The sequence below is a fragment of the Heloderma suspectum genome, chromosome 3, assembly GCF_057233095.1.
Source record: "Heloderma suspectum isolate Gila_16-S chromosome 3, 16-S_ref, whole genome shotgun sequence".
In the NCBI taxonomy this organism is placed as follows: domain Eukaryota; kingdom Metazoa; phylum Chordata; class Lepidosauria; order Squamata; family Helodermatidae; genus Heloderma; species Heloderma suspectum.
Window position 1 is genome coordinate 290863814 of NC_139460.1, and position 16414 is coordinate 290880227.

Sequence of the window (16414 nt, forward strand, 5' to 3'; positions counted from 1 at the left end):
TGCTTGCAGAATACGTTTTCTTCAACGGCTACCACATTGTGGTTGTCATTTTTAAATAAGACCTCAAGTACTTAGAACACATGGATCAGATCTTTTTTCTGGAGAAAACCAGTGTAGGTCCCCAGAACCATTCTGCTGTACATTGCATGGAATGTATTTCTATAGAAGAGGGGTTTTGACTTTTGAGACACCCTTGAGGAATTTTTATAAGTCAAATCTCAGTTCCTTGTATCTGGTTTCAGTCACGTAATGCTGAGTCATATGGTCTTCATTATTTTATTTGAAGAAATATTAACCAACAGGGCAATATACATGTTGTATCACATTCTTCATTCTTATCCTATATACAGCACATTTATTTTCTGAGTGCCTTTCCTTATGTAGCCAAAACAGCATCATCCATGCACAAGGTGAAGGTATCACTCAGCAGGCTTGGGGAAGTCCAAGGTTTGCTGAAGTACAAAAAGTTGTTTGCTTAAAATCTGGAGGGTCAGTGTGGGGCTTGTGGATTCCATTAAATGCCCGCCCCGCCCCCACCTTATCCCTCATAAACTGAGCACTGGGCAAGTTTGAAAATATTAGATACTGTATGGCAGATTTTCCCCCACCTGGTGTCCTCCACATGTTTTGGACTTCAATCAACTCCATCAACCCCAGACAGCGTGGCCAGTGGTCAGGAATGCTGGGAGTTGTAGTCCAAAACATCTGGAGTGTCCAGTTTGGCAAAGGCTGCTGGATGGCCGTGGTCATCAACTAGTTTTGCTAGAGGGCCAATTTTTGTGAGATGGGTATGGCTCAGGATCCAGCCCCCACCTTCAAAGTGGCTTATTCCCACATGCTGTTTCTCACAGCTTCCACTCCCTCCACAACTCTCTGGATTAACTTGATTAAAGGCAGTTCTGCCCAGGGTGGCACCAGTGAGCATATGAACACTCTATCGCAAGAACAGTGGGTATGTCCTTTACAGACTTCTCCGTATATCCTCTGTGGGCTGACAGCTTTATTGCCCCATCCACTTCTAATTCTCTCTACTTCGGGTGCTTCCAGATGGAGGGCTCTTTGTGCTACCTCTATTCTGTCTTTTCCTTTTTAAAGAACTTTTGTGGTAATTTAAAAAAAAAAAAAACAAGGAGAAGTAGAGGGAAAACACAGGACGGTTGCAAGTGGATCCCCTGTAAAATTCTGTGAATGGGGCAAGACAATTGCTTGCTAAAAGCCTCATCTGGAAGCACTTGTAATGCTGCCAGAACTGGCTAACACAGGTCACAAACTGCATAGTTCAAATTCTTTCCCCTGTGTGGCTCTAAAATTGTGAAGTTGCTTCAAAAATAATCATCACACAGACCAATTATTCAAACATAAGCGTATTTTATCAAAAATTGTGCAAATAAATAACTTGCAACCGGTACTCATCAAACCGTAAATGTCCAAATTCTTCAGAACCTCTCCAAGAGGGTACACTGCACATGCAGACATAGAATGGGGGGAGGGATTTCCACAAGAGGAACAACAACAAAAATGCCATTAAAGTTCTCAGCACAAAATAGGTCCTCTTGTCCCCCAGAGATCCTGAAAAGGGCTCCTCTTGACTGTACCCTGTAAAATTAGAGACAAGTCTCAGTCAGTAAATCCCAGCCCACAGGCTTTCTCCCTTATGTGGAATCTCTTCTGCTGCTGGCTGGGTTGACAGAGGTATTTTACCCACCCACCCCTTCTGTTATACAATAATAAACCAAACCATCCACCACACTAGTTTAACAGTATCTTAAATAGAAGATAATGTAGGCAGAGTAATTCATTCACACTTGTATAACAAAATAGTTTTACCCTTCTCTTTGTTGTTGTTCAGTCGTTCAGTCGTGTCCGACTCTTCGTGACCCCATGGACCATAGCACGCCAGGCCTTCCTGTCCTGCGCTCTCTCCCGGAGTGTGCTCAAGTTCATATTCATTGCATCGGTGATGCTATCTAGCCATCTCATCCTCTGCCGTCCCCTTCTCCTTTTGCCTTCAGTCTTTCCCAGCATCAGGGTCTTTTCCAGAGAGTTTTCTCGTCGCATTAGGTGGCCAAAATATTTGAGCTTCAGCTTCAGTATCTGTCCTTCCAATGAGCACTCAGGGTTGATTTCCTTTAGGATGGACTGATTTGACCTCCTTGCAGTCCAGGGGACTCGTAAGAGTCTTCTCCAGCACCACAGTTCGAAAGCAGCAATTCTTCGGTACTCAGCCTTCCTTATAGTCCAGCTCTCACATCATTAGTAACAGCTCCTGTGAAGGAGATCCTCTTTAGTTCCTTATTTGGGGACTCATACACCTGTAAAATAAGGGACCATGTCTCACTCAGTAAATCCCAATTTCATCCTTCTTCTGTGGCTGGCTGGCTGAGCTGAGTGAGGGCCAAACTAAACATTCTCCAAATCATCATCATCATCATTATTAACAACATCTAGTTTTGCCCTGAGGTATTTCACTCACCAGGGCTACATACCCTTGGTCCTATCCCAAAAAAGAAAAGAAAAGAAAAGAAAAGAAAAGATGCAGTGAGCCACAGACAGTCATTGAGTTGGAAAAGAACAAATTAATTTGAAGCTACATGCATTTTCTGCTTTGTATATAATATAAAGATTATAACTTTCACTGGTAACAAGTTCTGTTCTCTGCTATATTTAATACATCATACATCTGTCTCCCAGTGAATATCTTGTACTTTGTATTTTTAAACACTAGAAAGCTATTCCCCAACATACACTACATAATAAATCTGTCATTGGATATCTATAAATCCATAGACAACCTATTGCATTTGACATGCTTCCTTTGAAATAGCATTTCACTCATTCAAAGGATCTTTGAATCTGTGTATAAGTTCCCATGCCAGAGCTAAGCTTAGCTCAGAGGAAGAAAAATCACTATATCAACCAGAAGGAAACAACCTTCCTCAAAACTGATAAAAGTTATGCTGTTTGGGGGACATAGCTGGGGTAAATAGGGTAAATGGGGTAAATTTACCCCGTAGCTGGGGTAAATCCAGGTGTGTGTGTGTGTGTTGGCACTCCAATACCAAGTAATACCTTCTTATAGAACTGAGGTCGTGTATGCTTGAACTGAGGTAAATAAGCCAATTACGCATAGCTCTGCTATGCATGATTTAAAGAATGTGTAGCTTGGCCTTCAGAGTGCTCATTTGGGATGGTGGCAGTTATCTATCATATGGGTTGGTTAGTTTTTGCTTAGCTGTGCAGTTTTCACCTTGGGAAGAACTGATAAACAAGGAAAGACCTTTAAGGTGTACTTGTTTGCAAATCTCAAGAAAACAAACAAAAAAGTGGGTCTGATTCTGGGATTTGTCCCCAATCCTGAGAGCCTTTGAAGTGTAAGCTAAAAGTGCTCAACACATGGACAATTTTCACGAAGCCTAGAGATTAGCTGACTAATAACTCTTTACCTCATGTGGTGAAGAAGTAGCAGGGGTCAACAGATTAAAAATTATAATAAAAAGAGGGTCTTTTCATCACACGTATGTTCAGACATGAATTTGTGTCAATCTTTGTCCATAAGAGTTGCCAAGAAATGGCTGCCAACTTACCAGAGGAGCCCCACATTGTGAAGGTAGCCAGGGTTGAGGGGAACGGTGGACCCTTGAGGCATCACAGCAGTAGCACCATGGACCCTGAGAAAGGGGCTCAGGCCAGGGGAGGAAATAGCCAATCCAATCCTTGATTGATGTGCTGGGGATGGAACTTCAGGGTGGACCAGAGGAAGACGTTCTCCCTCTGGTCCACCTTGGGCCTATATAAGGAGTCCAAGCTGCAGTGTTGGTCATAGCCATTGCTGGCTTTCCCACACCTAATAATTGCATTACATATTGCTAGTCTGATTAACTGCCAGTCTATGGGGCCAGGAAGGAACGTTTGACCTACACAAGCAACTAGCCTAGCTATGCAAGGTTTTTGCCTTCCCTATAGCAAGATTATTGTTGCTATAGTTTATGAGTGATGGTACTACAGTGTGGCAGATATTGTATTGATTTTCCTTATGATTATTATGGCACAATGTGGGGGTGTGGAAGGCATTGGGCTGTATCCCTTTGTTGGGGGGAGTGGGATTGGGCTTCCTGCTCCCCACAGTGGGGATCCCCTTAAGGGTTCTTGGGAGGTGTGGCTTCAAAGACCAGCCTACTTTGGAGCTGGTGAGATTCAAGACAAATAAAAGGAAGTATTTCTTCACACAGCACATAGTTAAACTATGGAATGCCCTTCGACAAGATATAGTGATGGCCACCAATTTGGATGGCTTCAAAAGGGAACTGGACAAATTCATAGAAGATAAAGTTATCAATGGCTACTAGTCCTGATAGCTATATGGTACCTCCAGTATCAGAGACAAAATGCCTATGTACAGCAGTTGCCGGAGACCATGGGTGGGAGGGTGCTGTTAAACTCTTGTCCTGCTTGTGGGTTCCTGGTCAACAGCCAGTTGGCCACTGTGTGAACAGAATGCTGGACTAGATGGACCCTTGGTCTGATCCAGCAGGGCTTTTCTTATTTTCTTAAAACATTTTCAGCTACAATAACAATAAAAAGCAATTAAAGGAATAGTAAAATGGAGCAGCATGTCAGCAATTAATTACAAGCCAGAGAAAGCCTCAGTGAACAGGTGTGTTTTCAGGAAGTATTTTCTGCCTCCTGAAATGCATAGGAAAGAGTGTTCCAGAGAATGGGTATTGCCACTGAGAAGGCCGGAGAAGGTTGGTGATAATCAGAAACCAGATGGGATCCATGCTCTATATTCCGGCCAAGATATAGGGATGGCGGAGAATTTCTCCCTGAATCTTTGGGGGGCCGAGCGCCAACACATTCGGCCCCCCGAAATCGGCGGTGAAATTCTCCGCCCTCCCCGCCCCCCCCCCCCCGGGATGGGACTTACCTTTGGCGAATGTCCCTCCCGGCGGCGGGTCCTGGCGGCAGTTCGGCGGCGGTTCGGCGGCGGTTCGGCGGCGATTCGGTGGGGGCGGTAGCCGGTCTTCCGACCGGCTGCCGCCACTGCCATTACAAAGTAAAGTAAAAAAAAAACCAGCAACCCCGTGATAGGCTACGTAATGATTAACGTAGCCTATCACGGCTAGATTTCCAAAGTCAGCCGTGATAGGCTACGTAAATCATTACGTAGCCTATTACGGGTGAATTTGAAAAAGAAAAAGAAAAAAGCGCATATGCAAATGGCGGCGCCCCATGGGCGCCACCATTTGCATTCCTTATTTGGTCCCGGTAGTCTACGTAAAGATTTACGTAGACTACGGCAAAAATAAGGGCAACGCAAATAGCGTTGCCCTTATTTTTGCCGTAGTCTACGTAAATCTTTACGTAGACTAGACGTGCCAAACTAAGGAACGCAAATTGCGGCGCCCCATAGGCACCGCCATTTGTGTACGCGCTTTTTTTTTCCAAAGTCACCCGTGATAGGCTACGTAACGATTTACGTAGCCTATCACGGCTGACTTTGGAAATCTAGCCGTGATAGGCTACGTTAATCGTTACGTAGCCTATCACGGGTTTTTTTGTTTTTTTTTACTTTTGTATTTCGTGGCTGGGGAGACGGGGCGCTTCTCCCCGGCCTGAATTTCAGCCAGGCGAGGCGGGGCGCCTCCCCCCCCGGCCTGAATTTCGGGGCGAGAAGCGAAGCGCCTCCCCCCCACCGCGAAGCAAGCTGCGGGACCGGGTAAGTGACTTTCGTACATCCCTACCAAGATCCTATTGAAGCTGTAACCAATAATGTTGTGACCAATTTATTAACCCATTCATGGCTCTGTGTCCATCTCTTGCTCCCTTATTCCCCCAAGCCAGCTAGGTCCTGGAAGGAGAAGGAGGAGGAGGAGGAGGAGGAGGAGGAGGAGGAGGAGGAGAAGAAGAAGAAGAAGATGAAGAAGAAGAAGAAGAAGAAGAGGAGGAGGAGGAGGAGGAGGAGGAGGAGGAGGAGGAGGAGAAAAAGAAGAAGAAGAGGAGGAGGAGGAGGAGGAGGAGGAGGAGGAGGAGGAGGAGGAGGAGGAAGAAGAAACTGCCCAGCATCATAAAGTCCAGATAGTGGAACTATTTGGAATTTAAAAAATGAAGTGTCGGTGGAAATTATGGAATTTCTGAGCTTTAGATATGCAAACAAGAGTTCAAAGAGTCATGTTTGTCAAAATGGCCAAGTGGGTTTTGGGAATTTTGAATTCTAATCAGTGAACCAAACGCTAATACTTGTCTTGTTTATATTTTTACAGGGTTCAGTAATCTGTGGAGAGGAAGCCAATTAAAACCCCTTTGTTTTTTCCTCTTTTCTAAAAGGGGTGAATTAGGAGCCACCCATTCATGTCTTTATTATTTTTAATTTTATTGCTATTGCTGCTGCTGCTGCAGTTATTCATGATAGCAACACTTTATAAAATAGCTTAAGCAACAACAACAACAAAAGATCCATGCCCTGAGGCGCAGAATAAATCAAGGAACTGCAATAAAGTTTTCATGGGCAAAAATTTACCTCTGAACTACAGGACAACATGATTTAAGCCACACTGGGCAGTGCCTAAGAAAAGCAATATAAATTGAAATGATGCTTCCCGTTCTTATAATGGATTACATGAAATCAGATGTAAAAAAACCCACACAGACAGACATGTGACTGCGGACCAGCATCCACGTGAGGGAACAATCGCCACTGTGCCGTAATGGGTAGTATGATAGATAGACTCTGTCTGATATGACTGGGGGATATGTGGCAAAGGCCTCACTAAACTAAAGAGCAGGATAGCATTTTACACACACACACACACACACACACACACTGTGGAACGGAAGAGGCTGCTCCTGCTCGGAGAACAGAAGAAAGGAGGAGGAAGAGCCAGAGCCTTGTAAGTTACAAGGGCACAATTCAGCAAAGTTAATTACAACTAAGTCCCATTGAAAGCAATGGCATAAAACTTAGGCCCAATCTACATGACCGATTAAGTGTAGAGCAAGAGCACATTGGGGTCATTCATGACAGATGGTGCCGTCACCAATCCACAGCAACCCAAAGCTCCCCGCTAGAAACCGTGCATTTTCACAAAGTACCATTTCAGTGCGTTATTTTCCTTAAACGCGGAGCCCACACGGTTCCACTGTAATGTGCCCTGTCCCCCCGCATTAAATCCAGGGTGTGCCTAGGGGTGTTTCTGTGATCTGGCAGTGACAGTCAAGGGGTGGGACCGCCCCTTCCCCCCCTTCCCCCTTTTTCCCCATTCATAGTAGGGCACTTTTGGACACAGGCTCCTTTTCCCTACTACTTTTCAGCAATGTTGTTTTAACCATTCACAATATCGCAGTAGCACAATTTCCCATTCATAATCTATAGCCTGTTTTATCCGTTCACAATAGCACTGTTTTCCCATTCACAATATCACAGTAGCCTGCTTTACCCATTCACAATCTATAGCTACGGATGGATGGACCTATCTCTGTCTGGGGTGGAGCTGTCCGCCCCCAGCTCACACAGCCTGGACCCACTCGGCAAATCACCCTGCCCACCAAGCTGTGCCCACCACCACCCCTCTCCGTACCAAGGACTCCAACAGACAAGTCCTTGTCCTTTATACACACAAGGGCTTGACTGCCGAGTCCTTGGCGTGGCCAGCCCCCCGTGCTCTCACCCTGGCCTCTTCAGGAGGAGACCAGAGTGAGAGCACTGGGGTGCCGCTGAGGCCCTTCCTCCCTGCACCAGCTGTTAAGGAAGCTCTGACAGCCAGTGGAGGCTGGATGGCTCCCAGCGCAGCCAGCCACCAGGGGTGCTGTGGCACTGCCAGCTGCTTGCTGAGTTCTGGGGTGCTCGATGGCCGAGTCTGTCAGCACCCTAGGGCTCAGTGAGCGGGATCCAGGAGGCCAGATGGGGGGAGTTAGGGATGTACGAAAATCACTTACCTTTCACAGATTATGCTGATGGTGGGGGGGGGAGGTGCTCTGTCCCTCCCCCCAGAATCCTGGACGGGGGGGGAGGCGCTCTGTTCCTCCCCCCCCCCCGGAATCCTGGCCAGCCGGCTGTGTTCCGCAGCGATTCTGCGGAGCCGCCGGCCAGCTCCGCCAGCAGCCGGACATCCGGCCGCTGGCTAGCAGGGACGCAAATGGCGGCAGCCGTAGCCGCTGCCATTTGTGTCCCTGCAGTCAGCCGTGATAGGCTACGTAAATGTTTACGTAGGCTATCACGGCTGACTTTAAAAAAAACAAAAAAAACGCGCATACACAAATGGCGGCGGCCATGGCCACCACCATTTGCGTTGCTTATTTTGGCACGTCTTAGTCTACGTAAACATTTACGTAGACTAAGACGGCGAAAATAAGGGGAACGCAAATAGCGTAGCGTCTACGCTATTTGCGTTCCCCTTATTTTCGCCGTCTTAGTCTACGTAAATGTTTACGTAGACTAAGACATGCCAAAATAAGCAACGCAAATGGCGGTGGCCATGGCCGCCGCCACTTGCGTATGCACGTGTTTTGTTTTGTTTTTAAGTCAGCCGTCATAGGCTACATAAACATTTACGTAGCCTATCACTTTTTTAAAAAAAACCTAGCCGTGATAGGCTACGTAAACATTTATGTAGCCTATTACTTTTTTTTTTTTTAACTGGAAATGGCGGCGGTGGCAGCCGGTCAGAAAACCGGCCGCCGCAGCTGCTGCCACCGAACCGCCGCCGGAGCTGCCGCCAGAGCCGCCAGGAGCTGCCCAAGGTAAGTCTCGTCCTGGGGGGTGGCGGGGGGGTGGCAGGCTGTTCCGCCAGGAGCCGCTGGAGCCGCCAGGAAGATCTGCCCAAGGTAAGTCTCGTCCCAGGGGGGCGGGGGGGTGGCAGGCCGTTCCGCCACCGATTTCAGGGGGCCGAATGCACTGGCATTCGGCCTCCCCGAGATCCGTGGCAGAACCTTCATACATCCCTAGGGGGAGTCCATCAGTTTCCACACCCTTTTGGGACTCCCATGCCATATCTATAGCCTCTTTTAACCATTCTAGGGATGTACGAATCCCTTCCCTGGCTCAGTTCAGGGGCATCCAAAGTGGGGGGGAGGCACTCCGTCCCTCCCCTCGGAATCCTCCCTGGCTGGCTCCACTCTGTGGCGACTCCACAGAGCTGCTGGCCAGGGCCGGCTGCAGCCGGATTCTGGCCACTGCCGGGCTGCTGCGCCGCAAATGGTGGCCGCTATGCCGGCCGCCATTTGCGTCCCTGCAAAGCCGTGGTAGGCTACGTAAGTATTTACGTAGCCTATCATGGAAAAAGGCAGCCACGCAAATCGTGGCCACTACAACGACTGCCATTTGCGGCCGCAGCAGTCCGGCAGCGGCCAGAAGAGGAGCCAGAGCCGCCGCCGCCACCGCTGCCGCTGCCGCCACATCTGCCGCAAGGTAGGCTCCATCCCGGGGGGATTCTGTGGGGTGGCAGGGGGGATTGCCCCATTCCGCCACGGACTCCAGGCTCACTGGAGTCCATGGTGGAATTCTCCAACATCCCTACACCATTCACAATATTGCAGTAGCACTATATTCCCATTCACAATATCATGGTAGAGCTGTTTTCCCATTCACATTATTGCAGAAGCCTGCTTTATGCATTCACAATCTGTAGCCTGTTGTAACCATTTACAATACTGCAGTAGCACTCTTTTAACCTTTTACAATATCCCAGTGGTGGATGAGAGGGGAGAGGTGTGGAGTAAACTACAGGGGCTTAATTCAGCACTTCCATTAAACTTCCTTGAGCAGGAGAGTTTGGACAGGGGTGGGGAACAAGCCTCTCTCATTGGTTGAGCAGCACCTATGCAGTTGATGGCATTCAGCTATACTCACTGGACTCCACCCACCTAAGTATGGCAGTCCCAAGTGCTGTGTGACCCGTGAAAGCAGGTTTTTAGGTAGTGTATACTCTGCTTTTCTTGCTTCGTGTGCTGCTGATGGACCAAAGTGATTTCATGAAAATCCAGATATAACCACGCAACACTTCAGAAACCACTGCGATGTAGATTCCCCCCCATGTCATAATTAACAGCAGACATGGTCCCTGTTTCAGCCAGAACTCTCTGTTTTGCCCAATGCGAGGTGGCAGTGAACAGAAGAATGAGGTTGCCTTTGCATAGCCAATGGCATTCACACCATCTTGGCCACACTGAAGTAGACTGGTGGGCAGGGAGTTCTATAGGAAGAGGGCCACCACGCTGAAGGCTTTTTTTCTGATGGACTCCAAGTGGGCCAAAGGCCCATGTGGAACCACCAGGGACATCCCCTCAGATGACCTCAGTGGCTGGGCGGGTTGGTAAAGAAGAAGGTGCTCTCTCAGGTAGAGAGAGCATCTCTCTTCACTTCACATATCAAGTGAAGGATGTGGGGGAGGAGGTCTAAGTTATAAGTTTTAGTGGCGAAATGTTCTATTATGTTGAATTTGCCTTGCACCCACCCCAAGGAAGAACTAATTGCTTGAAATGTCTTTGGAAATATAATGAGACCTAGGCTGCTATATAAAACAAATAAATATCAGCACCTTTGGGATTTGCCTCCTCTTTTACTGGTCTAATTTTTACACTGAACACTCTCCCACCTTATCTGTCCACACTCTGTTATGTTTTCTCCCAACTTTTCTCGTAACACAGCTCCAAAATAAAATGTGGACATTTTATTATTACATGTATATCTAGCCTTTTCCTCCAAGGAGGCCAAGGCAGCATATATAACCCTCCTCCTCTCCCTTTTCTCTTCACAACAACCCTATGACGTAGGTTAGGCTGAGAGTCATGGACTGGCCCAAAGTCACCCAATGAACTTCATGACTAAGTGGAAACTAGAATCCAGATCTCCCAAGTCTCAGTCTATCACCACATGCATGACTGAACAAACATGGTTACCTCATTGTGTCCAGTTTGGTTCTTAGGCAATAATTTCTTGTTCCTCTTATAAGTGCAATACTATAATAAAACCCCTGCCTTCTCTGTTTAAATTAAATATTTATGTTGCATCATTATCATATACTGAGTAATTAAACCGCTTGTTTTGACAGATGGTGAGGTGTGTTTGGCAGTTCTCCATGGATACCTCACAGGGTGAGCTGTTCTGTACACTTGTGGTGAGAGCAAAGTACCAACAGGACTGGGCTTGGATGCAGCCAACCAGCAAGCTACAAAGTACGAGGGCAATCATGCTAATTTTCTGCTTTAAATCTAGGTATGTCAGAGAATTCTGCCACAGATCTCGGTGAGGCCAAATGCCAGTGCATTTGGCCCTCCGAAATCTGTGGCGGAACAAAGCCCCCCTGCCCCCCCGCCCCGCGAAATGTGCCCGGAATGGAGCACCCACCCGCTGCTGTCCCCACTGACTTGCGAATGGTGGCCGCGTCTGCGGCTGCCATTCGTTTCTTCCATGTAGCCGTGATAGGCTACGTAAATACTTACGTAGCCTATCACGACAAACACGGGGACACCATTTGCGTCCCTGCGGAAGCCGTGATAGGCTACGTAAGTATTTACGTAGCCTATCACGGCTTAACTAAGGGAACACAAATGGCGGCGGCTATGGCGGCCGCCGTTTGCGTTCCCTTTTCTTCTTTTTTTGCCATAATAGCCTACGTAAATATTTACGGCAAAAAAAAGAAAAAAAGAAAAGGGAACGCAAATGGCGGCCGCCGTAGCTGCCGCCATTTGTGTCCGCTGGTTTTTTTTTCCATGATAGGCTATGTAAATATTTATGTAGCCTATCACGGCAAAATACAAGGACGCAAATGGCAGCAGCTATGGCAGCCGCCATTTGCATCCCTGCAGGCTGCCCAGCGGCTGGATGTCCAGCTGTGGGCGGCCCCAGCTGGCGGCTCTGTGGAATCTCCACAGAGCGGAGCTGGCCGGAGAGAATTTTGGGGAGAGGGATGGAGCGCCTCCCCCCCACCAAGAATGTCACCCTTCGAAAAGGTAAGTGACTTTCGTACATCCCTATTTAAATCTCAGAACGGTTGTACACACGATCACCTTTTTTTAACTGCCCGTTGCATATTACATACGTTGCAACACAAGTGCTGTAAGGCCCCAGGCCTGTAAGCAAGCTAATAGTAGTTTAGAGAGGCTTAGAGATCCATAATGCTCTCTGCTTTGGTTCATTGTTGAGTATAATTTCCTTGCAAGTGGAATCCTTGGCTTGTAAGATGAGTCAAAGGTCGATATAGCCGCCTCAGCACATTCCATGCTAACGAATTCTGGTACCGTTTATCTTATCAGGGCCTAGGATGAGCATGAGAAGTGAAGCTCTGTTGATCTTAAAGCTACAGGTGTCTGTGCTGGGAATATTCTGATAGTCTTGCTTCTGCCAAATATGTTACTATGCACTGTTAGGCTATACTGGGAAAGTTGTAGATGAACTCTAATTAATGCTTGCACCTGTCATATTACCTCACTGCTATGCCTGAATAACGTATATGATATAAAAGTCTTCTGGGAGCAGAGCTCTTTGTTCAGAGAAGCTGTCTGATGATCCAACCATTGAGTATGCCTGTGCGCTGCAAGTACTCAATAAAGTTTCTTTGTAAGCAAACCTTGATCCAGCTTATCATTTTCTTGGCACCTCCAAACCTTAGCAGCCCATGACCAGGGCATACAAGTGCGCGAATAATTTTCATAGGGTGGTGTTTGCAACCTGAGTTACAGGCCTACAGAAAGTCAATGAACAGCGAGGCCATCACCATCGCAGCCCAGTGGGTGCTCCTTCAATTAAAGAGAATATTTAGGGCAAAAGCAGACCATGTGTGGTCTTTACATATCTTTAATTTTTTTTTAAAAAAGTAGGTTGAGGAGGTTCCCTTCCTTTCAGATATCTCCCATCCTTAACTCAGGTGTAGGAGTCTGCACCAAATGACAAGTTTGAAGCCGATTTGATAATTCAGAAATCAGCCCAATTCGCCTCAGACCAATTTGGAAGCATGTACAAAAACAAATAAGGACAAATATTTAAAGACAATGTACAAAATGGAGCCCATTTTGTACCCACTTCCTATAGCACGAGTGTGTGTAGGTGGGTGTATCCAACTTTATCTCAGGGGAAAAAATGAACATTGCATGCAAACACAATCCTGAGACAATTCACATGAGCCTATGTCTAGTTTAGGGCTGGCCCTACCATTAGGCAAAGTGAAGCACTTGCCTCAGGTGGCAGATGATGAGAAGAGGCAGTAAGTTGTTGAAGGAGAAAATCCAGCTTTGCAGGGCAACTCCATGCTGGGAGTTGTAGGCCTTTTTTCTGTCTAAACATGCATAGGATTGTGCCTGAAATGGACTGAAATCTATTTCTTTCTCTCCTCCCTAATCATGTCACATCCCTAGCTAAAATAGCAATGAATAAATACATTTCCTAAACATGCTCAAGTTGTCTGATCCATCCCACCCCCACTGTTCCACACTTGTGCACATCCACTCCCAGTGGCTAACTTAAGTCCAGTTAATTTCAATGTGTCTACACATTTAAGTATGACTAAGTTTGGATCCAGCCCATTGCATTTTTTAAAAAGCAAATCATATTTCTTCTTAACCAAAAATTAACTCGATCAATCAGAATTTCCTTTCATGGTTGTCTCTCTCTCTCTCTTTTTTCTTATTTGTCCCAAAAGACAGAGCATCTGGCTGTTGAATTTTCTACCCACAAGCCATCTTCATCTATCAAAGAGCTAAGTTCAGGTTGTCTGGAAGAAACTAACTCTGCAAGCTTAATTCCAATGAGGCAAGTAGCAGATTTATGTTTCCGTAGCAGCAGACAGGTGCGTCTGAAGTGTATTTTCGGTCCTTCTAGAGGTTTCATCCAACAGCAGCTAGCAATTTTTGATGAAAAGTTTTGATATGTATGGCATTAGCAGCACCCAGTAACAGGTTATCAAAATAGTTTCTGGTTATTCATGCGATCTAGTCAAGCATGAAATTCTGGAAGGAATTACGATACCTATCCCATTTTCATGATCCCAAGCAACAGATTTCGCAGAAAAACTGGCATCTGCATCGAAATGGAGGCAGTTCCATATGAGCATTCTTGATTTAGGTAGTTTCATAGTCCAAGTGTATCCTTGATTATTGATGTAATCTAACCTGCAGTTTTGCATGCAGTGTCATGGCGTCATGGATTTTATAGTCTTAACAATACACAAACATTTAGTATAGCCTTCTCTAACTAGGCGCCCTCCAGATGTGACTGCAAGTCCTATAATGAGAAGAGGGGCTATGACTCAGTGGTAGAGCACATCCTTTGAATGCAGACGGTTCCAGATTCAATCCCTGGCATTTCCAGGAAGGACTGGAAATATTCTGCCTGAAACCCTGGAGAGCCACCGCCAGTCAGTGTCGACAATACGGGGCTAGGTGGACCAACGGTCTGACTCAGCATAAGGCAGCTTTTCATGTTCCCATGTTTGTTCCCAGGCAGAATGTCCATTGGCCATGCTGGTTGGGAATGATGGGCATTGCAATCCAACACAGCTGTCAGGCACCAGATTGGGGAAGGCTGACTTAGTAGTTCTCGTGCATTCGTATGTCGCTCCATGTCTTGTGATCCCAGTGTTCAAGGGCTGTTCAGTCATTTGAGGGCTCAGAGTTGGTGCTGAAACCTATCAACATAATCCTGAGGTTTTGTCAATGAGAGGGGAAAAAGAAACAAGTAGGACAAGTTAAGAACATAAGAAGAGCCCTGCTGGATCAGACCAAGGGCCCATCTAGTCCAGCATTCTGTTCACACAGTGGCCAACCAGCTGTTGACCGGGAACCCACAAGCAGGACACAAGTGTATCAGCACCCTCCAGCCCATGTTCTCCGGCAACTGGTGCACATAGCCATCAGCAGTAGTAGCCATCAGTAGCCTTATCCTCCATGAATTTGTTCAATCCCCTTTTAAAGTCATCCAAATTGGAGACTATCATCACTATGTCTTGTGGTAGTAAATCCCATTTATTTATTTATTTATTTATTTATTTCATTTCTATACCGCCCAATAGCCGAAGCTCTCTGGGCGGTTCACAAAAACTAAAACCAAACAACACACAATAAAACAATTTAAAATATATAGAACATTAAAACCACAATATAACAATACAACCACAATAAATCCTAGCAGCAGTACAGGAGTTTAAAATACAGATTTAAAACAGCAAAGATAAAAATTTAGAAAGCTAAAATGCCTGGGAAAATAAAAAGGTTTCACCTGGCGCCGAAAGGAGTACAATGTAGGCACCAGGCGAACCTCACTAGGGAGCTCATTCCAGAGCCGGGGTGCCACAACAGAAAAGGCCCTCCTCCTAGTAGCCACCCGCCTCACTTCCTTTGGCAGGGGCTCACGGAGAAGGGCCGCTGATGATGATCTTAAGGTCCAGGCAGGCACATATGGGAGGAGGCGATCCTTCAGGTAACCTGGCCCCAAGCCGTTAAGGGCTTTGAATGTTAACACCAGCACTTTGAATTGGGCCCGGAAATGGACTGGCAGCCAGTGCAGCTGGAAAAGTACTGGCGTAATATGAGCTCGCAGGCCAGTCCCTGTTAACAATCTTGCTGCCCTATTTTGAACCAGCTGAAGTTTCCGGACCGTTTTCAAAGGCAGCCCCACGTATAACGCATTGCAGTAATCCAGACAAGAAGTTATCAGAGCATGGATAACTGTAGCTAGGCTATCTCTGTCCAGATAAGGGCGTAGTTGGTATACCAGCCTAAGCTGATAAAAAGTGCTCCGTGCCACTGAGTTCACCTGTGCCTCAAGTGACAGTTCTGGATCCAAGAGCACCCCCAAACTACGAACCTGATCCTTTAGGGGGAGTGCAACCCCCTCCAGAACAGGTTGAATATCACCTAGCCGGGCAGATGAACCACCCACTAACAGTACCTCCGTCTTGTCTGGATTGAGTTTCAGTTGATTAGCCCTCATCCAGTCCATTACCGTGCCCAGGCACTGGTTCAGAACACCCACTGCCTCACCTGGTTTTGATGAGAAAGAGAGGTAGAGCTGGGTGTCATCCGCATATTGATGGCACCTCAGCCCACACCTCCGGATAACCTCCCCCAGCAGTTTCATGTAGATGTTAAACAGCATGGGGGATAGAATAGAGCCCTGTGGAACCCCATGGCACAATTGCCATGGCACAGAGCAATAATCCCCCAGCACCACCTTCTGGAATCGGCCATCCAAGTAGGAGCAGAACCACTGTAGTGCAGTGCCTCCAACTCCCAACCCAGACAACCTATCCAGAAGGATACCATGGTCGATGGTATCGAAAGCCGCTGAGAGGTCCAGGAGAATCAACAGGGTCACACTCCCCCTGTCCCTCTCCTGGCAGAGGTCATCCCACAGGGCGACCAAGGCAGTTTCCGTTCCAAAACCAGGCCTGAAGCCCGATTGAAATGGATCTAGATAATCCGTTTC

The 16414-nt window shown here is 46.9% G+C and overlaps 1 long non-coding RNA gene across 1 annotated transcript in view; it reads right to left on the bottom strand.

Annotated features, from left to right (window-relative positions):
* Window positions 1–261: 261 nt before the first annotated feature.
* The window catches only part of LOC146351405 (uncharacterized), an 87897-nt gene continuing 71744 nt past the window's right edge, over window positions 262–16414 (bottom strand). Inside the window, exons 4-5 of the long non-coding RNA XR_014789602.1 lie at window positions 1828–2312; window positions 262–1596 (exon numbers count right to left, since the gene is read on the bottom strand). This is a non-coding gene — a long non-coding RNA (uncharacterized LOC146351405). The remainder of the gene's footprint in view (window positions 1597–1827; window positions 2313–16414) is intronic.